Genomic DNA, 17310 nt, shown 5'->3' on the forward strand with positions numbered 1-17310 from the left:
TAATTATAATATTTAAAGAATGGTATTAAAAACACAGATTAAGAGAAAACATTAGATAGAAATAGAATACAATTTCATTGGAGAGCTGCGATAAGAGTTAAAGCATTTTAACATCCCAGTTAAAATGGGTAAAGTAGAGGGTAAAGATATTGATCAACTTTACCATTATTTAGTTATATATGCATATAAAACTATCTAGAATTATCATTTTAAAATAAATACATAAAAAAGAAAGTTGGCATAAGCTGGCAGAATAGGACTTTTCAGTAATTGTCCTGCAGAAACATCAATTTGAACAACTATTCATACATAAAAAATATCTTCACAAGAGCTAAGGAAACTAGATGAGAGATTACAGTACCTAATTGTAGCACAATAATAAGAAAAGATGCATTGAATAGGGTAGGAAGACAGTTTTTCACATTACCCACATCACCTCTTCTCCAATCTCAGGCAACACAGTGTGGAAAAAGATACCATCTTATTGGGGGAAAGAAAGGGAAGTGAAGGAATTTGCTTTGGACCCCAAAAGTGGGTCTGCCACCATAAAACAAGGCATTGAGCAGAACTCCACGGCCTCTGACTTCAGGCTGGTATTCATGAACTCAACCTCCAGACATGACCTGGTAGCAGACAGAAACCTGTATCCCCTGTGAGGTAGATTTCAACTCCAGTTCACATCATTGCCTGTCAATCACAGTGACCTTGAGATCAAGACAACACTCAGTTATAACAGGTCTCAGCAGCAGTGGGCTTCAGGTACAAGCCAACATTGCAACAGATACAGAAGCCAGAAGCTTTAGGTGTATATCAGCTCTGTACCAACCTTAGCAGCCATGGGATTCCAGCTCAATACCAGTCACAGTGGCCCTGGGTTTAGGGAGCACCAGATGGCCTGCTTAGAATCTCTGGACAGGCTCACTGTTGAAAGGCATTCCCAAACAAAGCTAGTCTGTGAAGAATGAAATAGGTACCTATTTTTTCAAATGTGCAGACATTAATGCATGGCCACAAAGATCAAGAATAATCATAGAAACACGACATCATCAAATGAACAAAACAAAGTGCCAGTGCCTTACCTAAAGAAATGGAGATGTGTGAACTGTCTTACAAAAATTCAAAATAACTGTTTTTATCAAACATCAAGGAAATACAGAGAAACAATTCAACAAAATGAGGAAGACAATAAATGACAAAAATAAGAAAACTAACAGAGAGATTACTATAATTTCAGAAAAATCTAACAGAAATCCTGGAACTAAAAAATACAGTGAATGAAATTAAAAGTAAAATAGCATCAACAGCAAAATTATCAAGCAGAAGAAAGAATGAGTGAACTCAGGGATGGGTTATTTGAAAATATGCAATCAGAAGAGAGAAAAAAAGAAAGGAACAAAGAAACTTTTGTTTCTCAAGATTTATGGGACAACATCACAAGAGTAAATGTCATAGGAGTTAAAGAAGGAGAAGGAAAAAGGAATAGAAAGTTTAAGAAAATAATAGCAGAAAACTTTCCAAACCTGGAGAAAGATATAAATATTCAGGTACAAGAAGGGCAAAGAGCTTCCATAATAATGAATTCAAATAAGACATATTATAATCCAAGACACATTATAACCAAATGTCAGAAGTCAAAGACAAAGAGAGGATCCTGAAGGCAGCAAGAGAAAAGAAGCAAATAACATATAAGGGTGGTTCCAATATGCCTAGAAGCAGAATTATCAGCAAAAAATTTACAAGCCAGAGACAATGGAATGATATATTTAAAGTGCTAAAGAAAAAACAAATGTCAACCAAGAATCAAAGCTTTTCTTCAGAATTGAAGGAGAGATATTTTCCCAAACAAACAAAACCTGAGGGAGTTCATCACCACCAGACCTGTTTTACAACAAATGATAAAGGGAGTTCTTCAAACTGAAAGAAAAGGATGCTAATAAATAACACAAAAATATTTGAAAATATAAAACTCAGGGTTAAAAGTAAGTACACAGTCAAATTTTGGATTCTAATACTATAATGATGGTGTGTATCACTTTTATCTTCATAATGAAGGCTAAAAGACAAAACTATTATAAACAATAATAACTAAAATAATTGTAAGGGATATGCAATATAAAATGATGTAAATTGTGATGTCGAAAAATTAAAATGGGGTTGCAGTAAAAGTATAGTGTTTTGAGGGCTTTTGTGATCTGTATTGCTGTTATCGGCATAAAATAATACAACTATAAGATATTTTTTGTAAAACTCATGATAACCAAAAAGCAAAAACCTATAGTGAATGCACAAAAAAAAAGAAAGCAAGGAATCAAAACATACCACTAAAGAAAATTACTCAGTCACAGAAGAAGACAATAAAGACTAAGAAAGAAACATGGACCTACAAAACAACTAGAAAACAATTAATTAAGTTTTGGCAGTGGTAAGTTCTTACCTATCAATAATTACCTTGAATGTAAATAAATTAAATTATGCAATTGAAAGACATAGAGTGGCTGAACAGGAAAAAAGAAAAAACACTTACATGCTGTCTACAAAAAACTCACTTCACCAGCAAAAACACAGACTGAAAGTAAACATACAGAAGAAGATATTCCATGCAAATATAAATCAAAAAAGAGCAGAAGTAGCTATACTTATTTTAGAAAAAAATAGACTTTAAGTCAATGGTTGTCACAAGAGACAGGAAGGAATTACACAATGATAAAAGAATCAATCTGTCAAGAAGATACAACAATTATATATACACCCAACATCAGAGCACAGGCAGCAGTAGCAAAAATGAACAAGTGAGATTATATCAAACTAAAAAGCATCTGCACACCAAATGAAACAATCAACAGAGTGAAGATTCAACATAAAACATGGGAGAAAATATTTGCAAACTATATATCTGATAGATCAATATCTAAAATATACAAGGAACTCAATAGCAAGAAAAGAATATTCTGGATTAAAAATGGACAAAAGATTTAAATAGTTCTCAAAACAAGACATAAAAATGGCCAACAAGTATATGAGAAAATGTTCAACATCATTAATCATCAAGGAAATGCAAATTAAAACTGCAATGAGATAATCACCTCACACCTGTTAGATTGGCTACCATCAAAAAGATGAAAGATAACAAATGTTGGTGAGAATATGAAGAAAGGGAAACATGTTTACATTGTTTGTGTTTATGTAAATTAGTATGTTATTTCAAAAACAGTACAGAATTTGCATAAAAAATTAAAAATAGAACTAACATATGATCCAGCAATTCCACCATGTACATAATCCAACAGAAATGAAATCAGTATGTAAAAGAGATACCTGCACTCAGATGTTATTGCAGCATTAGTCACAATAGCCAAGATATATAATCAGCCTAAGTGCCCATTAATAGGTGAATGGATAAAGAAAATGTGTGTTATATAGATACACAATGAAATACTATTCAGCCATAAAAAAGAAGGAAATTATGCCATTTGTGACAGCATGGATGAACCAGGAGAGCACTATATTAAGTAAAATGAGCCAGGCACAGAAAGACGAATACTGCATAATCTCACTCATATGTGAGATTTAAAAAAAAAAAGTTTATTTTGTAGAAGTAGAGGGTAGAATGGTGGTCACCAGAGGCAGAGTGGTTGGGGGAGGGGAAAAGAGATATTATTGAAAGAATACAAAATTTTAGCTAGATAGTAGGAGTAAGTTCAATCAAAAGATCTATTTTACAACATGGTGACTATAGTTAAAAGGAATATATTGTATTCTTATAAAATGCTAAGAGAGTGAAAGTTGAAGGTTCTCACCACAAAAATGATAACTATGTGAGGCAATGCAAATTTTAATTAGCTAAATTTAACCATTCTGCAATGTATATATACTTCAAAAATATGTTTTACATGATACATACATACAATTTTATCTGTAGAAGTAAAACAAATAAATAGGTAAATACATTTGAACTGATAAATGAATAGTGTAATTTTCAAAATATTAAATTATAATGGAGGGCCAATGAGAAAAATATGCAAACAAAACAAACAAAAATCGAAAGCAATAAAACAATCCAAATGAAGGTTTAAAAAAAGGGTAAAACACAAAATTCCTCAAAAGTAAGAAATAGTAAAAATTAAGATATAGAAATAAATCCAAGTATACCAATAATTATAAAAAGGGATAAATATTTCTGTTAAAAAACAAAACTGTCTCACCAAGTTCTTTAAAACGCCACTTATAACTCATTTATAAGTGACTCTGTGAAATACATATAGACACAGAAAGTTTATATGAAAGGATAAAAAATATGTACAAGGCAAATACAAACCAAAAGAAAACTGGTGTTGCATTATAAATATTGTATAAAATAGATTTTGAGACAAAGCATTACTAGATCTAAGAAAAATAACAGCTTTTTTACAAAAGATTAAATTCACTAAGAAGATAAAATAATTCAAAATCTTTATGTATTTAAGAACAAAACCTCAAATTATATCATCAAAAAATTGACAACTCTGCAAGAGGAAGACAAATTCCAACAAGATTTGAACACAGTAATCAACAAGTTTGCTCTAAGGAACACATAAAACATTATATCAAAGAGTTGGAGACTACAGTTTTTTACCCTAGGTACACATCAAATATTTACAAAAATTTACCAAATGCCAGGCCATAAAGCAAGTCTCAGCAAATTAATAATAGGTATCCTACAGACTATGCTCCTTGAACAAAATATAATTAAGTTAGTCAATTAAAAAAAAGAAAACATTTTTTACACGTCAATTTTCCAAAACACTATGTACACTTATAGGCCAAAAAACATATCATAACCATCAGCAAACTGAATCTAGCAATGTACAAAAAATATCAAATAGAGCATTAATAACTTGCTTATACTAGGAATGCAAAGTAGATTTAACATAAAATCAGTTCATGAATATCATCACAATAATAATTAAGGTATTAAAAAGTCAATTATAATTACAACAGATGCAAAAAAATGAATCCTGTAGAATACTATATCAAAGCATGATTTTTTTTAAAAAAAATGAATTAGAAATAAAACAACTCTCCCTTAACACAACAAAACCTTCAGTGAACATCATGTTAAACATATGACATTGTAAGCATTTCCTTGAAAAGTTAGAACCAACTAACGATGCATACCATCACCACTTATGCTCAGTGGTGAACTGGAGATTCTATACTGTTCAGCAGAACAAGAAAAGAAATAAAAGGTATAAGGATTGGAGTAGAAAAAACAAGGCTGTAATTTTGGCAAACAGAGTATCTACTATCCAGTAGACTATCCAATAGAATCAACAGATTTTTATTACAACTACTATGCACACATTTTTATGTTATGACATGTGACATTATAAAGAGTACTACATAATGAAAAAAAAAATAGCCAGTCATGCAATGAAATCAATGCGAGCAGAGACAGCACGGGGATCTTAGGTTCAATTATTTAAATATTCTAATGGTCCCTATCTAAATGTGTTCTTCCACAGATGATGCAAATAACAATTTTCATATAATATTGCTTTTGTTGGCATAGTCCCCGGTTCTCCCCTTCTGCAAGCTCTACAAATATCAGAAAAGCTGGAGATATTCTGCTCAGTCCTTCACTATCCATTGGATCATTTCTGTATACATGGGTGGGTGCCCATTTTGTGATATACAATGCGCCTGGCCCTGGGAAAGCATCCAGGAATAAGACAAAGCCTCTGCCTTGATAAGATTCACAATCTAGTGGGACAGACAGTAACATAAATAGAGCAATAAATGATAAAGATGTCCCTGCATATGCCAAAGTGATTGGTCTAGATGTATTAATGATGAAAAATGAGGAAAGACATGTCACATATGCTATGAATACATGCACATAGAAACAAATTTGCAATACCTCCAGAATCATTAAAATACTGCCCAACTTATCTTATTCTAAATCATACATCCTAACTGATTTGGATTTTAATTTTTTTGCTAAAATTGTTTTAATTCAATATTTTTGGTAATCCAGTGTTTAAAAGAAATAACACAGGAGGTATATATCCTCTAACTTATTCAATTAACCCACCAGTGAACTGTTATGAACATGACTTTCTTTGAATTTCAGTGAGAAAAGGTAGATGATATCTGGCTAGGGCAAAGTGTATGGAATGGTTGGTTTACTTTTCTATGCACATACTAGTCCCTGCTCCAATTTTTTTCCCCATCTCAGTTGTTTACACCAAGCACTTAATTACCTGTAGGCTCTCCTGCTTTCTCCTGGGACCATGGCAGTATGCCAATAGCCTATATCCCAAATCAAAAAATATTTAAAATAATTGTTTCACTATTCAATGCCTGAAACTAAAGATGCCAAGCACTTTCAAAGCACCATAGAATAGCATCTACGCTTCCAAATTCTTTTTTTTTTTTTTTTTTTTTTTTTTTGAGATAGAGTCGTGCTCTGTCACCCAGGCTGGAGTGCAATGACACAATCTTGGCTCACTGCAACCTCCCCCTCCCAGGTTCAAGTGATGCTCCTGCCTCAGCTTCTCAAGTAGCTGGGATTATAGATGCCCGCCACCACACCCAGCTAATTTTTGTATTTTTAGTAGAGACGGGGTTTCACCATGTTGGTCAGGCTGGTCTCGCACTCCTGACCTCAGGTGATGCATCTGCCTCGGTCTCCCAAAGTGCTGAGATTACAGGAGTGAGCCACTGCACCTGGCCCCCAAATTTCCTTTTAATAGAATAAGCCTATTGACCCATCTTCTCAGGCCTCATGGGTAACCAGAAGTTCTATGCCAACACATCGCTGAGAAACAGTGGTGGTAACTGGTAGCACCTGGAAAGGAACACCTACCTGCAACCCAGTCAGCTGAAAATAGCTTTTCTTTTTTATTTATGTCAAATAATAAGATCATTGTTCTCCTCAGTTTAAAGTCACTATTTTCTCCCTCTGCCCCCATTTTGCTTCTTGCTAACTTTTATCTCCATGTATTGAATGAATCTTCAGTCTCAGCATGCTAGGGTTATGAACTCTATGGGAACTTTAGTAGAAGCCTCTTCTGACAATATGGGCAGGGTACCATTATGCAGAACCACAGTTTGTTCGGTGCTCTTCCTGGACTATGGAACTTGGACACCAAATATGGCCCAGGCTGTCTCAACCGAGTCACCAAGATTGTGCTTCCTGAAGCTCTTCTGCCTGCCACCTCCGAATAGCACCTCAGCCAGATCCACCTCAAGGAGACAGAATAGCCGCATGTACATCTTAATTGCCATATATAAAAAGTAAGAGAAGGTAGAAATGGGTTTCTTTAAGGTCCTCTATCTGGCGAATAGCCAGTACAATAACTGGAATATTTAGCCATCTCTCCATCATTCTCTACCTGAAGCACTCAAGGATGAGGAAGGCAGAAGGGATAGAAGATACAAGAGAACAGCCATAGTGAAATGAAAAAACTATAGCCTAGTGGTTAAGTGCTTGGCCCCAGAAGCCACACTACCTGAGTTCAGAACACTGGGCTATGCCACTTAAAAGCCCTGTGACCTTTGACAAGTTAGTTATTCTTTCTGGGCCTTGTCTTCTCACCTGTCAAATGGGGAGAGCCTTACCTCTTAGAGTTGTTGTGAAACTCTAGTGCTTGTGGAGATGGTAAAAGCTCAGTAAATATCGTTTTCTAGATTTTCTAAAGATCTGTTATTTTCACAGATACTATTATTATTCTTGCTGAAATAAATGATCACTTTTTCCCCAAAAGTTCTGTGTTCCACATGATACAAGCAGATGAAATAGTGAAAGTTCTGTTAACCAACTATTTAACCACAAACAACTCCTTTACGTTTTCCAGGGAACAGATGGACTTTTCAACACCAAATTGAAGGCTATAAATAGACTCACTATTTTGTCATAATACAAGTCTTAGATAAAAGTGGGTTTTATGCTCCTTCTTTAAGAATCGTTATTCATATTATCCATGGAGTTATCTCTGTACTAAAATAATGAATTGTTATCTCAACTTGAAGCCACAGCACAGTTCAAAAATAAATTTAGGATGAGCATCCTTTTAGTTCTGCACAGTCCAATACAGTATCCAATAGGCTATTTAAGTGTGGGTATTTAAATTTAAATGAATTAAAATTAAATAAAATTTAAAATTCAGCTCCTTAGTCACACTAACCATGTATCACGTGCTCAAGAGCCACATGTGGCTAGTGAATCTTTCCTACTGGATAGCATTGTAGATTATAAACTGGAGTGTCTGGTACCACTTCTCAGCTAATCTAACCTGATTAGTAAAGACCATTAAGAAGTCACTGGTGAAATCAATCTTCAATTTAGAGTCTAGTGTGATAATTAAGGAATCTTACGTTACAATTATCTATATTCAGTATTCCCAAGCAAATTTTATAGGCTATCACATCTGTATTTTTCAGTTCTAACATCAGGAAATTACATAGTACCATATGTTTTCAAGACAGTTGCTAATTTGAAACACATATGAGATATCCCAAGCCACCATTTCTTCGCATAATCATATATAAACTATGCAAATGATTAGTGGTCCAGACTCCCCAAGCAGAGTCTACACAGCAAAATGACACTTGAGTGTCATTGAGGAAATCTGTACTGTGAAGTTAGCAAATATAAACTATTAAAATTATGAAAGCCATTCTTTAGTCTAGATTTTTCAGAATTTTCCGATATCTAAGTGTACTACTTTATATATGCTTTCCTTGACTTCAGTTCATTATATCTGAGTTATCTGCTCTTTCAACACCTTAGTTTCATTACAAAATCATCATGAACCACTGATCCAGCTTCTCCTGACTGAATCAAGCAGCTGCACGTCACACACATCTCCCCAGGCCTAGCCCTCTCTACAGCTGGCCAGGTTAGCAGGTTCGCTTTCAGAGCCTTCAAGAAATCCAATTTGTTCCCAGGAACTGCCCTAACACTATTTGAATCTCCTAATCTCATTGTGACCTTCTTGGAGGTAAGAAGGTGGTCACATGAATAACAACGAGTCCTAGGTGGGCACTACAAAAGAATATCAAAGAAATAAAAATGTCCCTGATAAAAAGAATCAGGAGTGGAGTGGATTGGAGAACAGGGGTCATTTCCAGGATTTGAGTGATTTCCAAGTGTTAGCATAGAGACTAACAAACTGTCAACTCATGGAGGTAATGATGATGGCGATAATAGTGATAATGATGATGACGACGATGATAATGATGGTGATAATGGAGATGATGTGTTTTCCCAAGCCTATCTGCAAAGTATGGGAGAAATAAAATTCGAACCCCTATTTGTGACTCCTAGTCTGATGCTCTAATTCATGCTGTCTACACTCGCTCAATGGTAAACACACCTTGCTACTAGTTTACTTTTTGTATTCATAGACGTAAATCTCCTCAAAGACCCCAGAACTGAACTCCAGTGAACAGAAGGCACACTGGATAAACTCACCCCATTCAATAATTTCTCCTGGCTGTGGGTCTGTTATGGGCTAATTTGTCAACAGCTTGTTTTCAAGATGTGGTTATGAAGAACGTGACTCTATTCTGGACAAAGCTGAGGCCCAAGAAGCCACCTGGCTCGTGTCAGGGGTGCACGCCTTGTTTTTCTATTAGAAGTTCTCATTTTCCTGTTTTACTTTGTCTTGAATGACGTTGTGCTGTGTCCATATGTTGTCTCCTCTGCCCTCTTGGGTCATTCTGTTCCAGCTCACCAGATCGCAGCTGCTTCATGTCTCCTGCAGGCCTCCATTCTTGGCACATGCCCAAACTAGTGCCACAGCAACCCTATTCCAGGTAGGAAACTGGCTACTTTCCAGGGCATTATTGTTGTTACAGTGTCCTTAAATGTCTGGTCTTTCCACCTCTGTAGATTTGTTTCCATTTAAAAAGCCTGGAGGATTTGCAGTTGCACCTCCTGAAGCACCAATGTGATAAAAGCAAGGACATCTGGGGAAAACTTTTTTTTTTTTTTTTCACTTTTACATTCATTTCAGATTTAAGGTCATCAACCTCATGTAACCACTAAAATGGAACTTGTGCCTCCATTCAGATATATAAGGAAATTTATACTTCTCTTGAGGTTGAGATATTCTCTTTCAAAAGCTTCATCACATAAAAATCTATGCATTTTCCTATCGCCTATTCTTATTCAGGAATCTGGATTTACAATGTCATATGCAATATTAGAAAAGTATTCTACAAACTGATCATACGCCATCTGCTTGTGAATAATAATTAGTAGCCCCCTCTCCCACCCCAAGAACATCTGTCTCATTTTACTGCCAGCCTGTTTAGAGCCAAGCATCATTGTTACCTGGATCTTGATCCTCTTTTTCCTGATTAATGTGCTTATTTAGATCTACTATTCAAAATTTATAGACAAGCTCTGAGCACTACTGGATAGACAGCCCAGAAGGAAAGAAGGAAAGTCAAGATGCCAATGCTAATTTTAGATGATTTTCCTGGTCAGTCAACCCAATGTCAGATTGCTATATTTTCACACTGCCACTCCCATGGCAACCCGATTAGCAAAAAGCTCCTAGCTTGCAAGAAGAGTTTTCATGAGTATCTTTAGAAAACATAGTTCTTATTCAAGGAAATATGAGTAAAGAAAAAATAGAAAGCTTTTGTTTGTTTGTTTTGAGGTTTTTTTGTTGTTTAATTTTAGTTGTTAGTTGTTTAGAGGGTTTCACTTTTGTTTGTTTGTTTGCTCATGTATCTTTCTATTCTTGAAGTCCAAGGAGGAATGTCCATTTTCTCTTGAAGTCATGAGGTATATTTTCTTATTATGATTCTCATAAATAGAAGTGTGTCATTTGGAAAAGTGGAGATCATTCTTTATCCTGGTGGTATTAAAACAAACTTTTTTTGTGCTTTTCAGATTTTAAAGACCTCAACAAACTTAAGAGATGTGCATAGAGAATTCAAGACATTTTATTTTACAAATTGGAAACTGGACAGAAATTTTGACTTGCTACAAACAAATTTTCTTCTAGAAATACGGTAATGCATCAGCTCATGCTTTGTCTTAGCAAATGTCTGGATGCAAGAGACACAGTTTGTTGTTCATATCAATAGAAACGTTTCGACAACAAACTCTCTTCCCTTTTGTAATATCTATACATCTGACGGCATTATTCTTGCACCACTGATTATTCAGAATGGTCTGTATTTTGCTATGTATCTACTACTATCACATTTTCTTAATCACTCAAGGAATTGTTAACCTATATAACATTCTTCACTGCTACTTGCCACTCCCATGAAAACTCAAAGTCAGCTATTACTGGAATTATTTTCCTAAAAGCTCCAGGAAGCCTTGGAGTAGCTAACACTTTAAAATAAATTTTAAAATACTCATTTTTGAGGACTTTCACTTATTATTTTTGTGAATACCTTGGCATAATTTTATCACTAGTGGTAAAGATTGTTTTCTATCATACATCATGAATGAAGAAGTTCTTTCCCATATTCATTGCACAGCAATTTCACATGCAAATCTATACAAAGTACACAAAAAACTCAACAGTGAAAAATGTGACATAATCAGTAGTCAGAAGGCATCATGATGCCACATGTCTATCCCATTGCCAGCATCTTCAACTTCAATTTCTATTCCACCTACATTTATCTTCAATTTTCACCCTTTTTCACATCATAAGATTTGTTGTGGTGTATAAGAATAGGAGAATTACTCATGAACTTTTCTAATATTTTTATTAGAAAGAGAGAAAATATTATTAAAATAATCTTTCCTGACTTACAGCCAAAGCTTTTATAAACTATTGAATTCAATATTTATCTGGGCTGCTAGGGTTGAGAAGTTTACCAACTGAAGCTCCTTCTTATTAACCAACAGGACAAAATAAAGATTTTGCCTACAGCTCAGTTATTGCTCTTAAAAGTCTTTTAATTTAATCTATGATCAAATAAAGTGTTCCAGTAGGTTGATTTCTGTGTTCATTGAGTAAGTCAACTACTTTGACTTCTAAATCATTTTTCAAAATATTAATCATGCTAAAAATAAGAACATAAAGGCAAATAGAAATCAGACAAAGTGTCTATAAATTAATTGTCTCTGAATCTTAAGACTAAAAAGGATCATATAATACAATAGTTTTCCAGTTCTGGTTCATGGCACACTAGGAATTCTGGAGAAGTGTCTTGAGGGCTGCCTTTGCCAGGGAGAGTGGTAAGTGGAACCCTCCAGTCTCATTCAGTTACATCACTCAGATCTGCTCTATTCTACATGTTAGATAGAGTTCAGTGCACTACTTAAAGAAAGGAATTTTGTGGATGTTTTACTTTGGACTTATATCTTGCATCAATTTAGATTGTTCAGAGCTGAAGGCAAAAGAGGAAGCTAAAGGTTTTGTTTTTTGCTCTTCAGTTCATGGTTATTAAAATGTGTGTTTTAGGGGTTTTCTCAAGGAAGTTTAATCCTTTAGAGAAGACTGTTGATTATTAGCATGTCTGCTAAGCATTTGTACCACTTTCTTGAAAACAGCCAAGCAATGCCACCTCTAGGTCCCATGTCAGGCATAAGGAAGGCAAGAAGCATCATTAGTAAAAAATGGGAGTGGAGGGGGTACAGCATTTGATAGGAACTATAAAATGTGTAAGAACCTTTTAATTGTATTTGTCTCTAAATATCCTAAAATATCAGTCTTGTTGCAATTAACAGGTATCAAAATAAGTTTTAGCCAAAACAAGGAATTGAAAAGGGTCGGAAGACTCAAGAATTGGCAAACCCTAAAATATTATTGATCATCAATTTATCCTTTTATAATACATTCTGTTGAAAGGCAAAATCTATTTATATATTATTAAAGGATATATACATACATGTGTATATATGTAATACATATATAGCATGTATATATGTAATACATATATAGCATATATATGTATCACAGCTCATGGATATTAAAATGCATGTTTTAGGGGTTTTCTCAAGAAAGTTTAATATATGTGCCATATGTGTATATATGTATTACACTAGGAAATATACATATGGCACATTACATACATATGCATATATTACATATGTATATACACATTACACATGTATATATTACATATGTAATATATTACATATATGTATACATATTACATATGTATTCCATACATACAGAATATGTATATATTCACACAATGTGCCATTCAGTTTCTTCATAATATCTAATTTAGTCACTCCTTTCAACAAAACATTACTGAATGCCTACTGAATAGCCTATGTGAACATATATGTGTATGTTATATATATGTAATGTGTCATATGTATATATCCTAGTGTATATATGTATATATCCTTGTATAATATGTATATATATGTATTACATATATGTGTATATATGTTTGTATATAATATAAGGATAAATTGATAGCCAATAATATTTCAGGGTTTGCCAATTATTAAGTCTTCTGACCCTTTTCAATTCCTGGTCTTGGCTAGAACTTATTTTGATAACCATATTTCTTTTTTTAATTTGCCTTCAAGAAGCAGAATACATAGTGTTTAATGGCATCCTTTGTGAAGATAAACTATTGCCTAATCAGACAAGGTTTTCCTTTCTATATGTTTCTACAAAGATCCTTCACTTACTTGGAAGATAATTTCCTGGTACTTAATCCAGTGATACCACAGGCCAAAATTATCTTGAAAAGTAAAAGTTCATTTCTTCCATCAATTGATCTGAATTATTGGAATGATGCTATCTTTTCATACAACATGCCATTGAATTTCTTCATAATATCTAATTTAGTCACTTATTTCAACAAAATATTATTGAATGCCTACTAAATAGCCTATGTGAACAGTCCCTATACCACAAGATATGGGAGATACTTTTCTTCAAAGATGATTTAACTTTAACAATTAATTGTTCATGAACCTTCCAAAACCTCTCAATGAGAATTCTCAGAAGACACAGAGGTAGTCCTTAATCAGGCAATGAAATCTATTTTCTCAGCCCATTTTCAAAACAATGGCCCTTTTACCATAAGGACATGACTTTAGGAGCATTCTGTTTACAGCACGGGTCCTTCTGTCTCTCTTCTCAGACAAAAAGCTGAAGCATTTAATTTGCCTTGGCTTATCTCAGGTATGAGTTTTAGACTGAAAACTACTCTTCATTTATTGAATGGCAGAATCTCTATTAGTCAGCTCTAGTCTGTCTAGTATTTCAGAGCTCCATTTAAGGAAAACAGGAAAAAGGCACCAGCTCCATTCTTAGATTTTACACAGAGAAATCCCACAAAGTAATCTTCTAGAGGACCAAAGATGGCTAATCTATGCTTCCCTTATGTAAAGGCTTGATCCTTTGAAGAGAAATCTAAGTAACATGGAGGAGGCTAGCTCACCAATAAGCTGAAGATAGAATTCATGAGATACGTAAATCCTTCTTCCAGACAGGGCCCCAGAGAGACAGTCTTCTGCCCCTTCACAGTCTGGGTACCTGGCAATTACTTCTGATGACGTGAGTGCCTGGTGTGGGAATAATCTTGTCAAAGGTTTAGGCATAGACAAAATAATCAGGAAGAATTCTTTCCCCATAGACCAATTTTCTAGGGCTTGCTGTGTGAAACCAAGAAGAAAATACTTTGTCAAATTTATGCGCAGATAAAATCAAATAATGCTGAGATATATTAGCAAACCATATTCAATGGTACATCAAAAGGACTATTCACTACAATCAAGTGGGATTTATCATTGAGATACAAGGTTGGTTCAACACATGCAAATCAATAAATGTGATTTGCCATATTAATAGAATGAAGGATAAAATCCATAAGACCATTTGACAAAATTCAACATCTTTTTGTGACAAAATGTCTCAACAAATTAGGTATAGCAGGAATGTTCCTCAAAAAATAAATGCTATTTATACAAAGCCCACAGCTAACATGACACTCAATGGCAAAAGTTGAAAGCTTTTTCTCTAAAATCAGGAACAAGACAAGGAAGCATATTCTCACCATTTCTGTTCAGCATAGTCCTGGAAGTCCTAGCTAGAGCAATTAGACAAGAGAGAGAAATAAAAATACATCCAAATATAAGAGAATGAAGTGAAATTGTCTCTGTAAATGGTATGCTCTAATAATATAGAAAATTCTAAAGACTCCTCCAAAAAAACTGTTAGAACTGATAAATGAATTCAATAGTTTCATGATACAAAATCACCTTACAAAAATTAGTAGCATTTCTATATGCTAACAATGAACTGTCTGGAAGAGAAATTAAGACAACAATCTCATTTACATAGCATCAAAAAACAAAATAAAGTAGGAGTAAATTTAACCAAAGAAATGAAAGACTTGTGTACCAAAAACTGATGAAAGAAATGGAAGATGACACAAATGGAAAGATACCCTGTGTTCATAAATTGAAAGAATTAATATTATTAAAATGTCCACAGTAGCACAGCAATCTACAGATTCAATGCAGCCCTTATCAAAATTCCAATGTCATTCTTCAGAGAAATTTTTAAAATCCTAAAATTTATATGGAACCAAAAAAGACCTTGAATAGCCAAAGCAATTCTTGCCAAAAAGAACAAAGCTGGAGGTGTCACTCTACCAGATTTCAAAATATATTACAATGCTGTAGTAATCAAAATAACAGGGTACCGGCACAAAAACAGACACATAGACCAATGAAACAGAATAGAGAGCCCAAAAATAAACCCATAGATTAACTGAGTTTCACAAAGGTACAATACAATGTGGAATGGACAGTCTCTTCAATAAATGGTGTTGGGAAAACTGGATATTTATATACAGCAGAATGAAAATGGACCCTCATCTCACCCTCTATACAAGAATCAACACAAAACGGATTAAAGACTTAAATGTAAGGCATAAAACTATAAAGCTACTAGAAGGAAACATGAGAGAAAAGCTCCCTGATATTGGTCTGGGCAGTAATTTCTTAAATATAACCCCAAAAGCACAAGCAATAAGAGCAAAATAAGACAACTGGGATTGCAAAAAACTAAAAAGCTTCTGTATAGCAAGGAAAGCAATCAATAGAATATGGTCAGGCATGATGGCTCATGCCTGTAATCTCAGCACTTTGGGAGGCTGAGGTGGGCAGATCACTTGAGGTCAGGAGTTTGAGACCAGCCTGGCCAACATGGAGAAACCCCATCTCTACTAAAAATACAAAAAATAGCTGGGCATGGTGGCACATACCTGTAATCCCAGCTACTGGAGAGCCTGGGGCAGGAGAATTGCTTGAACCTGGGAGGCCAAGGTTGCAGTGAGCCAAGATCATGCCACTGTACTCCAGCCTGGGCAACAAGAGTGAGAGTCTGTCAAAAAAAAAAAACAAAAAAAAACACACAATTAATAGAATGAAGAGACAACCTACACAGTGGGAGAAAATATTTGCAAATTATGCATCTGATAAAAAGCTAATATCCAAGATATACACAGAACTCATACTACTCAATAATAAGAAAATAAATAACCCTATTAAAAAATGAGCAGAAGACTTAGACACTTCTCAAAATAAGAAATATAAATAGCCAACAAGGATAAGAAAAAAATGCTCAAAATCTATAATCATAAAATAAATGCGGATTAAAAATATCACCTCACACCTGTTAGACCGGCAATTATCAAAAAGATGAAAGATAAATGTTGACAAGAAAAGGGAACTGTTATGCACTTTTGGTGGCATTGTAAGTTAGTACAGTCATTTTGGAAAACAGTGTGGAGGATCCTGAAAAAAACTGAAAGTAGAATTACCATATAATCTAGCAATCTCACTACTGAGTATATAACCACAGGAATTGAAATCAGAATGTCAAAAGAGATGCCTACACTCCCATGTTCATTTCAACATCATTCACAATAGCCAAGATATAGAAACAACCTGTGTCTATCAATGGGTCAATGGATTTTTAAAATGCATTATATATACACAAAGGAACTCTATTCAATCTTAAAGAAAAAAATGAATAATTCTGACACTCATAACAACATGAATAAACCTAGAGGACATTATATTAAGTGAAATAAGCCAGGTACAAAGAGACAAATGCCATATGATCAGATCAGGCTAATTAGTATGTCCATCACCTCAAATATACATCATTTATGTGTGATGAAAACATTAAAAACTCTTTTTAGCTATTTTAAAATATATAATACATTATAATTAACCATAGACTTCATGTTGTACAATATAACATCAACACTTACTCCTCTTATCGGTAAACCAAAAAGTATCTGAGACAGATCTCAATCAATGTAGAGGTTTATTTTGCCAAGGTTAAGGACACGTGTAACATCCTTAACATA

General features: G+C 34.3%; 1 long non-coding RNA gene across 1 annotated transcript in view; it reads right to left on the reverse strand.

Moving 5' to 3' along the window:
- Positions 1-17310, reverse strand: part of LOC140709060 (uncharacterized) — a 611840-nt gene that overhangs the window by 318487 nt on the left and 276043 nt on the right. Inside the window, exon 4 of the long non-coding RNA XR_012089391.1 lies at positions 16198-16316. This is a non-coding gene — a long non-coding RNA (uncharacterized lncRNA). The remainder of the gene's footprint in view (positions 1-16197; positions 16317-17310) is intronic.

Source organism: Chlorocebus sabaeus, chromosome 18 (genome assembly GCF_047675955.1).
Source record: "Chlorocebus sabaeus isolate Y175 chromosome 18, mChlSab1.0.hap1, whole genome shotgun sequence".
Taxonomy (NCBI): domain Eukaryota; kingdom Metazoa; phylum Chordata; class Mammalia; order Primates; family Cercopithecidae; genus Chlorocebus; species Chlorocebus sabaeus.